This window comes from Balaenoptera borealis (genome assembly GCF_965194805.1).
Source record: "Balaenoptera borealis genome assembly, chromosome: 5".
NCBI lineage: Eukaryota > Metazoa > Chordata > Mammalia > Artiodactyla > Balaenopteridae > Balaenoptera > Balaenoptera borealis.
The window spans coordinates 105,679,023-105,689,731 of NC_138862.1; the positions used below are offsets into that span (position 1 = coordinate 105,679,023).

Sequence of the window (10,709 nt, forward strand, 5' to 3'; positions counted from 1 at the left end):
AGTCAATATAATAAAACTACTGGCAAAGAGGAGCACACTTACTATTACTTAGAGACCAGAAAATTACATATTTGGAAACTCCAAAAGAATCAACTAAAAAACTCTTAAGTAGTAATAAGAGATTTCAATAAGGTGAACAAATACAAATCAACATGCAAAAAGTCATTGCTTCCTATATTCTAGTGATATCCATTTAGAGGAGGAAAAAGGAAGGAAGGAACTGATTTGTAATAAGAAAAATCATAATAAGAAAAGCAGGAAATGTATATAAGGAAATTTCAAATTTTTCCTGATATCTATATCCATATCTATTTCCATATCTATCTGGTTACACTATATTCCTAGATAAGAAAAACAAATTTGTAAAGATGACAATTCTTATATCAGTATATAATTTGGGACAATTCCAACTAAAGTCACCAAAGATTGCTTTTGGAAGTTTACACAATTTTAAAGTTTATATGGAATGAGTATGACTAACCAAGAACATAAAAAGAAATGAAGAATTTCTCTACCAGATATTATAATCTATAATCAAAAGGTAATATTTAAGACAGTCTGGATCAGGTGCTAGAAATTATAAATGTAACCAGGAAAATAGTTCAGAAAGAGATTCTAACAGATAGATTTTTAACATGTGATAAAGATCATGTCACAAATTGGAGAACAAAGAATTGGTCAGTAATTAGTGTTCAGGTAGTGGGTTAACTACTTGGTATAAGACAGGACTATTGTTTCTCTTCCTAGCCTATACCAAAATTTCAAATGAACTTAAGACAAACGTTAAAGATGAAACCATAAAAAAAATGGGAAAATACATAGGTAAAAAGAGATACTAAAAAGATTTCATTTAATAAAAGTCATTATTTAAAATTCTATAGATTGAAATAGCATAAACATAAATAAACATACCATTTGAGAAAATATTTTCCACAAATATGAAGGCAAAAGCTTAATATACATAATATTTAAGGAGCTTATACAATAATTGAGAAAAACAATGAAACATCAATAAAACACTAAGCGAAAACATAGCCACAAAGTGTGTGAAAATGTAAACCACAATAATTAAAAAAGAAATCTGTCTGACTTATTTCACTAAGCATAGTATTTTCTAGGTCTATCCATGTTGCTGTAAATAGCAGTATTTCATTCTTTTTTATGGCTAAGTAATATTCCATCATATATATATATATATATATATATATATATATATATATATATATATATATATATATATATATATATATATCTCACATCTTCTTAAGCCAATCATCTGTTGATGGGCACTTGGGTTGTTTCCATGTTTTGGCTATTGTAAATAGTGTTGCTGTGAACATTGGGGTGAATGTATCATTTTGAATTATAGTTTTTGTTTTTTTCCACATATATACCCAGATGTGGGATTGCTAGTCAGACAGCAATTCACTAAAATATTAACAATGGTGGCCTCTCTCTATTGGGTTAAGGGTGAAGAATATTTTTAAACTTTGTTTATATTTTCTAAAATGAGCATAAATTCATATTATAGAAGCAAATAAGCATTGCTATAAAAAGAGCAGAAAATTTTATAATGTAATTTAGAAACATTGTCATTCAAAATATGTTGATCGAAAAAAGTAAACTGCTATTATTGGTAGATTTCATTTATGTAGAAGCCTCATTTCCTAACAGTTTTTAGATGAACTAGTGGTCACTGTACTTTGTTTTAAAAATGCAAGTAGCTTCCTTCTTTCACTGACAAAGCTCAGGTAAGAAGCTTGCAGCTTCTTTATGAAGATGCAAGACCTATTTATTTGGTTGGCCAAAAAGTGCCTTTGGTTTTTAAGTAAAAATAAAAGACACATTTTTCATTTTCACAAAGAATTTGATTAAACAATGTATTCACCATTTTGTTCCACTACCTTCTGCCACTTTTCAGGCAACTTCATAATTCCATCTTTTTTTATAATCTTATCTTGTTGAGCAAAGAACTGTCCCAGGTGCCTTTTACAGTCTTCCAGGGAATTGAAATTTTTTCCATTAAGAGAATTTTGTAAAGACCAAAATAAATGGAAATCTAAAGGTGCAATGTCTGGTGAATACGGCAGATGAAACAGAACTTCCCAGACAAGCTGTAACAGTTTTTGCCTGATCATCAAAGAAATGCCGTCTTGCGTTATCCTGATGGAAGATTATGCGTTTTCTGTTGATTAATTCCGGACGCTTTTCATTGAGTGCTGCTTTCAGTTGGTCTAACTAGGAGCAGTACTTGTTGGAATTAATCATTTGGTTTTCCGGAAGAAGCTCATAATAGAGGACTCCCTTCCAATCTCACCATATACATAACATTACCTTCTTTGGATGTAGACCGGCCTTTAGTGTGGTTGGTGTTGGTTCATCTCGCTTGCCCCACGATCTCTTCCATTCCACATTATTGTACAATATCCACTTTTCATCACCCGTCACAATTTGTTTTAAAAATGGAACGTTTTCATTATGTTTAAGTAGAGAACCACACGCAGAAATATGGTCAAGAAGGTTTTTTTCCACTTAACTTATGTAGAACACAAACATGAAAGTCATTAACATAACCAAGACAGTGTAAATGATTTTCAATGCTTGATTTGGATAGTTTGAGTATGTCGGCTATCTCCCACGTGGTATAACGTTGATTGTTCTCAATTAATGTCTCGATTCGATCGCTATCAACTTCAACTGGTCTACCCGACCATGGAGCATCGTCCAGCGAGAAATCTCCAGCACAAAACTTTGCAAACCACTTTTGACGTGTTCAGTCAGTCACAGCACCTTCTCCATACACTGCACAAATCGTTTTCTGCACTTCAGTTGTGTTTTTACCTTTCTTGAAATAATAAAGCATAATATCCCAAAAATGTTGCTTTTTTTCTTCCATCTTCAATATTAAAATGGCTACACAAAAAATCACCAATTCTGATGTTTTTTTTTTAAATGCATGCTGATGTGACAGCTGTCACAATACAATCTAACAAAATTGTTTCGAATGACGTTAAAGACAACTAAGCGCTACTGGAGCCATCTTACGGAAAAAACCAAAATTTTGGCCAACCCAATACTAAGAGTAAGCAGGTTCAAAGCTGTACTTTTTAGCTCTTGACACTAAACATTTATTTTTGCCCTGTTTTCAATTTTTAAAGATTAATTAATTTATTTATTTATTTTTGTTTGCATTGGGTCTTCGTTGCTGTGCGTGGGCTTTCTCTAGTTACGGCAAGTGGGCGCTACTCTTCGTTGCGGTGCACAGGCTTCTCTTTGCAGTGGCTTCTCTTGCTGTGGAGCACGGGCTATAGGCGCATGGGCTTCAGTAGTTGTGGCACGCGGGCTTAGTTGCTCCGCGGCATGTGGGATCTTCCCGCACCAGGGATCGAACCCATGTCCTCTGTATTGGCAGGCAGATTCTTAACCACGGCGCCACCCACTGCGCCACTCGGGTAGTCCCTAAACAATTTCTATTAACAACTTTCACTCTAATGTATGGATGGCATATTGTTACTTTTAAAATGTACATAAATATGTATTTCAGGCACATATGTGGAAGCCTATGTATTTGAAAATGTTTCGGATCCAAATAAAGGAAACCATTTATAACCTTTCCATGTAATTATGATCACAAGGCTTAAACTTCAATCACATGAACAAATTCTTCCCTGGATCCCAACACGTTTTCCTGCCTTTCCCTTCCTTCCAAAATCATTAAAATGAAGTTCCAAAAGTATGTACTTCTCCTCTCTACTTCTAATTAGCCCACTCTTCAGTTTAGTTGGCAAATGTGACATTTGCATAACCAATAGCTCTCTTTCAAAGAGGACTGTGATGTGGGCGATTTTGAAAGGTCTAAAAAAGGTTTTGTGACCTTCAATAGGGTCCATCTGACCACTCAAATAGAAGCTGCCCAGCCACAAATGGCCCGCGTGTCAGACAGGGAGCTTCCTTCACATATGCCTACATGGATCACTCCTCTTTCATCCCTTTTCTGCTGGCACAAGTCAGAGGTGCTGTTCCAAGTGTGAAATGTGGGTACGAGCAGCGATTTACAGAATGTGCGTTGCTTTTTTGTGTCTGTTGGTGGCACATTGGAAAATGGGTCTGGCACAGCTCACCCCTCACAAATGCTTAATGCCGTCCCTGGGGACAGGAATATCACAAGCCCAGAAAAACACAGCTTTTAGCTGCTTGGTACTGAAAATTTCAGGCAAAATTCCAAAAGCTTTCAAAGCTAATGTCGAATTGACAAAGTGCCAAAAACCTCTCTGGCATTAAATATCCACTCTTTATTTTCTCCCTTCAGGTGAACAGCTTGTGAAAATAATAATGTGATAATGCCACCCTGTGTTCCAAATATCTCGAAGCACCATCTTGTTAAGCCTCTCGGCATCCCTTTGAGACTAATGGGAATTGAGCTGACTTATTCATTTTAGAGATGAGAAAACCCCACAGGAGATGGGTCAAATGTCTGGGAGACGGCCATGCAGACTTATCACATAGGTCCCAGGTCTGAATTTAGTTTTCAAAACAATGCCAAGTGCTGTAGGAAAGGACCTGAAAAGCTAGCATCAAAAAGGGCCAAAGCAAGTTTCACACAGGATGCTAGGTGGGTTGGGGTAATGAACTGGCAAAAGCGATCAAAACACATCCCAGGAGGAACAACAAGGCATAGTCTAGGCATAACAATAAGGCACAGTGTAGGTGTGTAGCCAGTTGGAATCAGTGAGAATTGGCATGGGCCATCAGAAGATCTACTGTGGCATTACGGGCATCTTACAACAGCAGGCACAGTAGACTTCTGTCATTTTAAATTTTTTAGTGCATCTGAGCCCCCATCCCATAACTACAGATTCCACTATTAAGGGAGTTACAGCAAGGAACAAGACTCTACCCCTCACTACAGAAGTAACTTCCCTTCCCTACATCCTAGCAATCTGGCTTCGAACACATGATCTAAACCAGTCAATGGGATGGCCCTGTTAAGGACTCTGCACCTAGAGGAAGTGTGTCAGAGAAGCAAGGCACGTTTTAGAGCTTCTTGTGACCGTTGCATCCAATGGCCCAGCAGCGCTCCAACAATATTGTCTCTCAGGTGTGCCTCTGCCTGGAGTTCTGACCAACAAATTTCCCTTAGTGCCTCTTTTGTTTCCTGAGCCTGATTCTCCAGCCTTCCTGTTAATTCAAGGAGATAGCTGATATCTTTCTAATAAATTCATTTTTAGCTGAAATTAACTAGGGTCAGATTCTGTAGTTTGCAACCTGGAAGATTGAAATAGGCAACGACCAAGGCTATAGAGAAGTTAACATTAAGCAGATCTAGTGGCATATGTCAACTTTATAGCAACAGGAACTAAAGGTTTGGAGGAAGAATCCCTCCCAAGTATGGCAGACAGTACTGAGTGATCTAAAATCCATTTTCTTGTCTTATTTTTATGTATCCTATAGAATTATCTTTACCAATCTCCCTTGCAGTTAGCTATGGCATATGACTGAGTTCAGTGAAAAGAATGTGCATTGAGTGATGCGTGTGTCTCTTTCAGACTTGGCCCATTAAAACCTTCTACGTATGCTGCTCCATTTCCTTTTCCCTTTTTGGTTTGCTCTAAGTTTTGACTCTAGGGTAGTTTCGGACACCACATGTTGAAGATGGCAGAGCCCACACCATCCTGGGTTCTCTGAATGACTGTATGAAGGAAGGTCACCCCACTAACCTGCTCACCAGTCCAGTACTGATCCTTAATCGAGAAATAAATTTCTGTTGTGTTTGAACTATTATACTTATGGGGGTCTACTTATTACAACATAGCGTAAATATACAATGTATAGTACAAACCCAGGTAATCAAGGACATTCAAATTCAGAACAACACCAGCAGCAAGACTGACTTGATGTTGAGTCCCTGAATTGATGGTCTACAGCTTTGGAATTTCTCTCAATTAGGAAAAATACAGATAACAACGGGGATAAAATCTCTCAGGGTCGATTATGCAACTACAGCTACACAGGTTGAAAGGATGCAGGCACAAAAGCTCATTAGAGATTTGACAATCCTGAATAGAATTGCAGAATTTATTAGAGATCAATAAATCCTAAATTTTTGTTTCTCTTTCGTGCATTAAAGTATCTCCAGACTAGAGATAATGAAAAAGATAAATTATAACTTTGGTTCTGCTTTTACCCCTTTAACCTAGTTTTTTCCTTCTCAAATAGATCCAAGTAATGCATCTTACTCTCCCTCCTGGGTCTCTTTTCCCATCCTTTCATTTTAATTCATTTCCAAATCTCCCCCTTTTTAACTCCCTCTCAAGTGGATGGTTTCTTGGTGTCTCAGGCAGACTTGGGTAATCAGTTCTTAGAACCACACAGTACCTTGAGTATGTACCTAACGTTTGTTGAACCAAGAAATTATTCTTGTTTTCTATTTTTAATGAGACAACATTGCACTAATGTCTCCTCTCCGTGTTCAAGTTGAAAGAGACCTTAGAGATCATCTAGTCCAGTCATTACACACACGCGCACACACACACACACACACTCACACACCCTTCCACAATATAGAGTTCCCTTCTACAGCATCTCTGATGTGGCCCATCCAGTCTGTGCGTGCATATTTCTGGTGATGAGAAGCTTACTGCTTTACAAGAAAGCCTATGCCATTGAATGACAGCTCCAAAGTTTTAAAAGTTGTTCTAATGTTAGATAAAAAATGTTTCTCCATAAAACTTTCACTGATTGCTCAGCATTGGGGTTCCTTGGTGATCACATATCCCAGTAGAAATTCCCTTGCTTGGGAGTCAGAAAAATCTGGTTTCTAGCTCCACTTTTGCAGCTGACCAACTAGCTGACCTCAGGCAAATTGTTCCTCCTCTCCCACATGAAATGTCCTCAACTATGAAATAAGAGGTAGGAAAAATATTATATTTAAGATCATTGATTAAAATAATGCTTACAACAGAAACCTATTACACACCATTACATGCTTACCTCCAGGCTAGCTCTGATTCATCAGTTAACACAATTTTGGTAAGGCTATTTAACCAGCCAAAATATTACCAATTTGTATTACTATTCCATCCACAATTATTTATCTTCTCCACAGAGATATCAGAAAAAAATCTTCATAGTCGTACTGAAGTCCAGATACAACACCTGTGTTTATATTCCTCATAATCCCAACAAAAGTTAAATATGAGTAAATTTGTATGACTTGCTTTAAGGCATTGAAACTTGACATTCTTTTCTAAATATCCTCAAATCATTAGGCTGAGTCTATCTTTGACCAGTTCTTAAAATATAAAGATACTTAGTAAATCATGGATAGTCAAAGGACATGCTTTCTGTGCCAACACCATGATCTGCCCAGTACAGTTCCACCAGTTTCAATGCACCCAAAATGAAACCCCAGGTGAAGAGATGTTTCTTTCCTGCCATTGTGGTACACAAAGGTCAGACATCAAGCACCAATACTGCATCTTGGAGAAGCATGCTACTGAGATAACAGCAGAACATTGAATTAAAAATGGGTTTTCCTTGGGGCTTCCCTGGTGGCGCAGTGGTTGAGAATCTGCCTGCCAATGCAGGGGACACGGGTTCGAGCCCTGGTCTGGGAAGATCCCACATGCCGCGGAGCAACTGGGCCCGTGAGCCACAATTACTGAGCCTGCGCGTCTGGAGCCTGTGCTCCGCAACAAGAGAGGCCGCGATAGTGAGAGGCCCGCGCACCGCGATGAAGAGTGGCCCCCGCTTGCCACAACTAGAGAAAGCCCTCGCACAGAAACGAAGACCCAACACAGCCATAAATAAAATAAATAAATAAATAAATAAATAAACAAAAAATGGGTTTTCCATCAAGATGGGTCTTATTAATGGAGTCAGAGGCTGTGTAATGTACTGTGTCAAGTGTATAAGTGCATATCAGATGGCATCAAAGACACAGGTAAAATCTAAAAAAGATATGTATATGTATAGCTGATTCACTTTGCTGTACACCTGAAACACAACATTGTAAATCAACTATGCTCCAATAAAACTTTTTAGAAAAAGACACAAGTAAGATGAGAATTAGGAGCACAGGATAAATTAGACAAGATGGAAGTGGCCTGAATCCACCCAATGACTGGCTGCCTGGATATGTTGTATATGCTCTGGCTTGAGTTTACTTATGGGAGGGAGTCAGCTTCATACAGAGGGACTGAGATTTGAAAGACTAGTTAAAATGAGAAAAGCCTGGTACTATCTCTTTGGAGGATATTTCTGGTCTTTCAGCTTTCCTTGGAAAGTCTCTAAGCTCTGTTTAGTTTTCTGAAACAGTTCAGATTACTCCACAGTTTCTAGTAATATTTAATATAAATCTCAAATCAGTTAGGTCATATCTACTTAGGCCCAACATGTACTATAAAGTAGGAAGGTTCATTGTGAGTACAATAGGGAGAGGGAAGGAACGCTAACAATAAACATAATAACTGAGGACAAAAATCACTTGATGGAAATCTCTATGCAGAAGCATCAGCCCAGGGTGATTCTCTAGGAAGCTGGAGAACTGCCCTGGGGTACCTGATGTCATCTGATCCCTATCCATAATGCTAGAAACATAGTAAAACAAGCCTAAAATCCATTTGGAACCAGTCAGGGTCCTGCTTTACTGCAATAATCTCAAGAATACCCATTCCCCTCTAAGAAGCTGCCCTTTGGGATGTTCCTGTAACACATCCCACTTTCAGGCTCTCTCCTACTGAAACTGATCCTGTTGAGACTGTAGCCGGAAGAGTTGCTTCTGGTTGGAAGCTGTGATGGAGATGTCCAAGAGAAATGAGTCTGTGAGTACCTGGGATGGAAGAACTATTTCGCAGAACCAACTTTTCTCTCTTAGTGTCAAAAAGGGTTGAAATCAGTAGGAAGAACCACCCCTGTCAGTCAGCTCCCTCTATGTTCAGCTGCCCTGTAAAGTATCCTAACTAGGGTGGTTTTCATCAAGTAAATATGCCCTTAAATCCTTTGTAGCCAAAGGTTACAAAGCCTTTGCAAGGGTGGGTGGACCACAAAAAAGAGATCCGTGAGCATATTTTTACATTGGCAAGAAAAGCAAAATGTCACTCAACTAAATTTAACATTGTTCACACACATCTGCTACCACCAGAATGTTATAAAAAAAAAAAAAAGAAGAAGAAAGAAAGAAAAAAGAAATGCAAATAGCTCACAGTCTAAATAGCTCTGGACATTTTTCTATTCTTCAGATGACTTATGCTATTTCAACAATGATTGAAAGGCTATCAAAGCAGAAGCCAAAACATGTTTGTGGTCTATCACATAGGGACAATTTTTGGTTAAATAAATACACAGACAACCCATATCTCAACTAGAAAATATATATGTTAGATAGCTGTTGTTATAAATATATCACTAAAATGTGTGCAAAAAATCTAGAAATATAAAATGTTACACTGCAGACAATATCATAAGTAAATCACATCCCTAAGAGATAGAGACAAAGACTGCTAGAAAATACATTTCTGAATCAGGTACATGTCCTCCCATTTCAGAACATAAAGCTGATGCATCTTATGACATGAGCCTCAAGTCCTCTAAATTAGAATGTTACAGTGTAATCAACCAGAGTGATTTGTCTAAAGTCTACTGCTGCAAGAAATGGATACAGTTTATCAAAAAGGAACAATCAAAGTTTTAAAAACACAGAAGTCTGCTCAACAGTGTGTGGAAGGCCCTACTTATTCATCTCAAAAATCAAAGCATAATTGTAAAACACAGGGAAATTAAACTAAAACAACTGGAATCATAAATCTACCTTTCTTTTCAAAAATGGAGTTCTTTTAAATATTGACATCAATTAAAGAAATCATTGGTGGATCTATTAAACATAGCTGACAAAAATATATAAAAAGGGCTCCTTAATATAAAACTAAGTCACAGCCTTTAAAATTTTCTACCAAATACACTGTCAAAATGTAAGTGCCATTTATCCAAAAATCAAATGCCAAATTACTGAAGACTTAAGAATCAACAGTAAATTCACTTGGAAGTTATCTATAACAGAAAAAATTAGTTATATTTGAATTAGGGGTTTAGCTAAGTAAATTGTATTTACAATGGTTTTTACATAGGAGGAGAACTACTGAGGGAAATAAATTCCATATTACAATAATATAAAAAGATAGTTTTGTCAGACTTTAAAATAAGTGGTTCAGCATAAATAAATGTTCCAAACCTCACGTAACTGGCCTGAGAAAAGATAATTATTTGTTATATTACTTTTTTATGACACTCTGTTCCCTTAGACAAATTTGAATAGCTAATCAAAATATCTGTGGAGGTCATTCTTCATAGCATTTCAAAGTATCATTTCTTCATTGGCTGTGTGATATAACAGTGTCATAAAACTATATCTTTGACAGTTTTAAGGAGGTTGTTATAAGATATTTTTGAATAAACTATTTTTTAAATTTCTGGCTTGAACAGTTAAATTGGACTACTTTGAAACAAATTAAATACTTCAGTGACGCTAAAGGTACCTCTCCAGTGGTCCATATCTAATCATTTTATAAAAGGATCTGCACTTTCCACTTACTATAGGCTTTTACTGTACATATTTTATACCAGTAAATTTAAAATTTCATAAGTCATCAAATATCTCCTATGTGTGCCAACATTAGAATACCTAGACATTTTCTCTTTTGGTAAGTGAAATA

The 10,709-nt window shown here is 37.0% G+C and overlaps 1 long non-coding RNA gene across 1 annotated transcript in view; it reads right to left on the bottom strand.

Annotated features, from left to right (window-relative positions):
- The window catches only part of LOC309629842, a 701,738-nt gene that overhangs the window by 209,990 nt on the left and 481,039 nt on the right, over window positions 1–10,709 (bottom strand). The gene's annotated exons all lie outside the window — the stretch shown is intronic.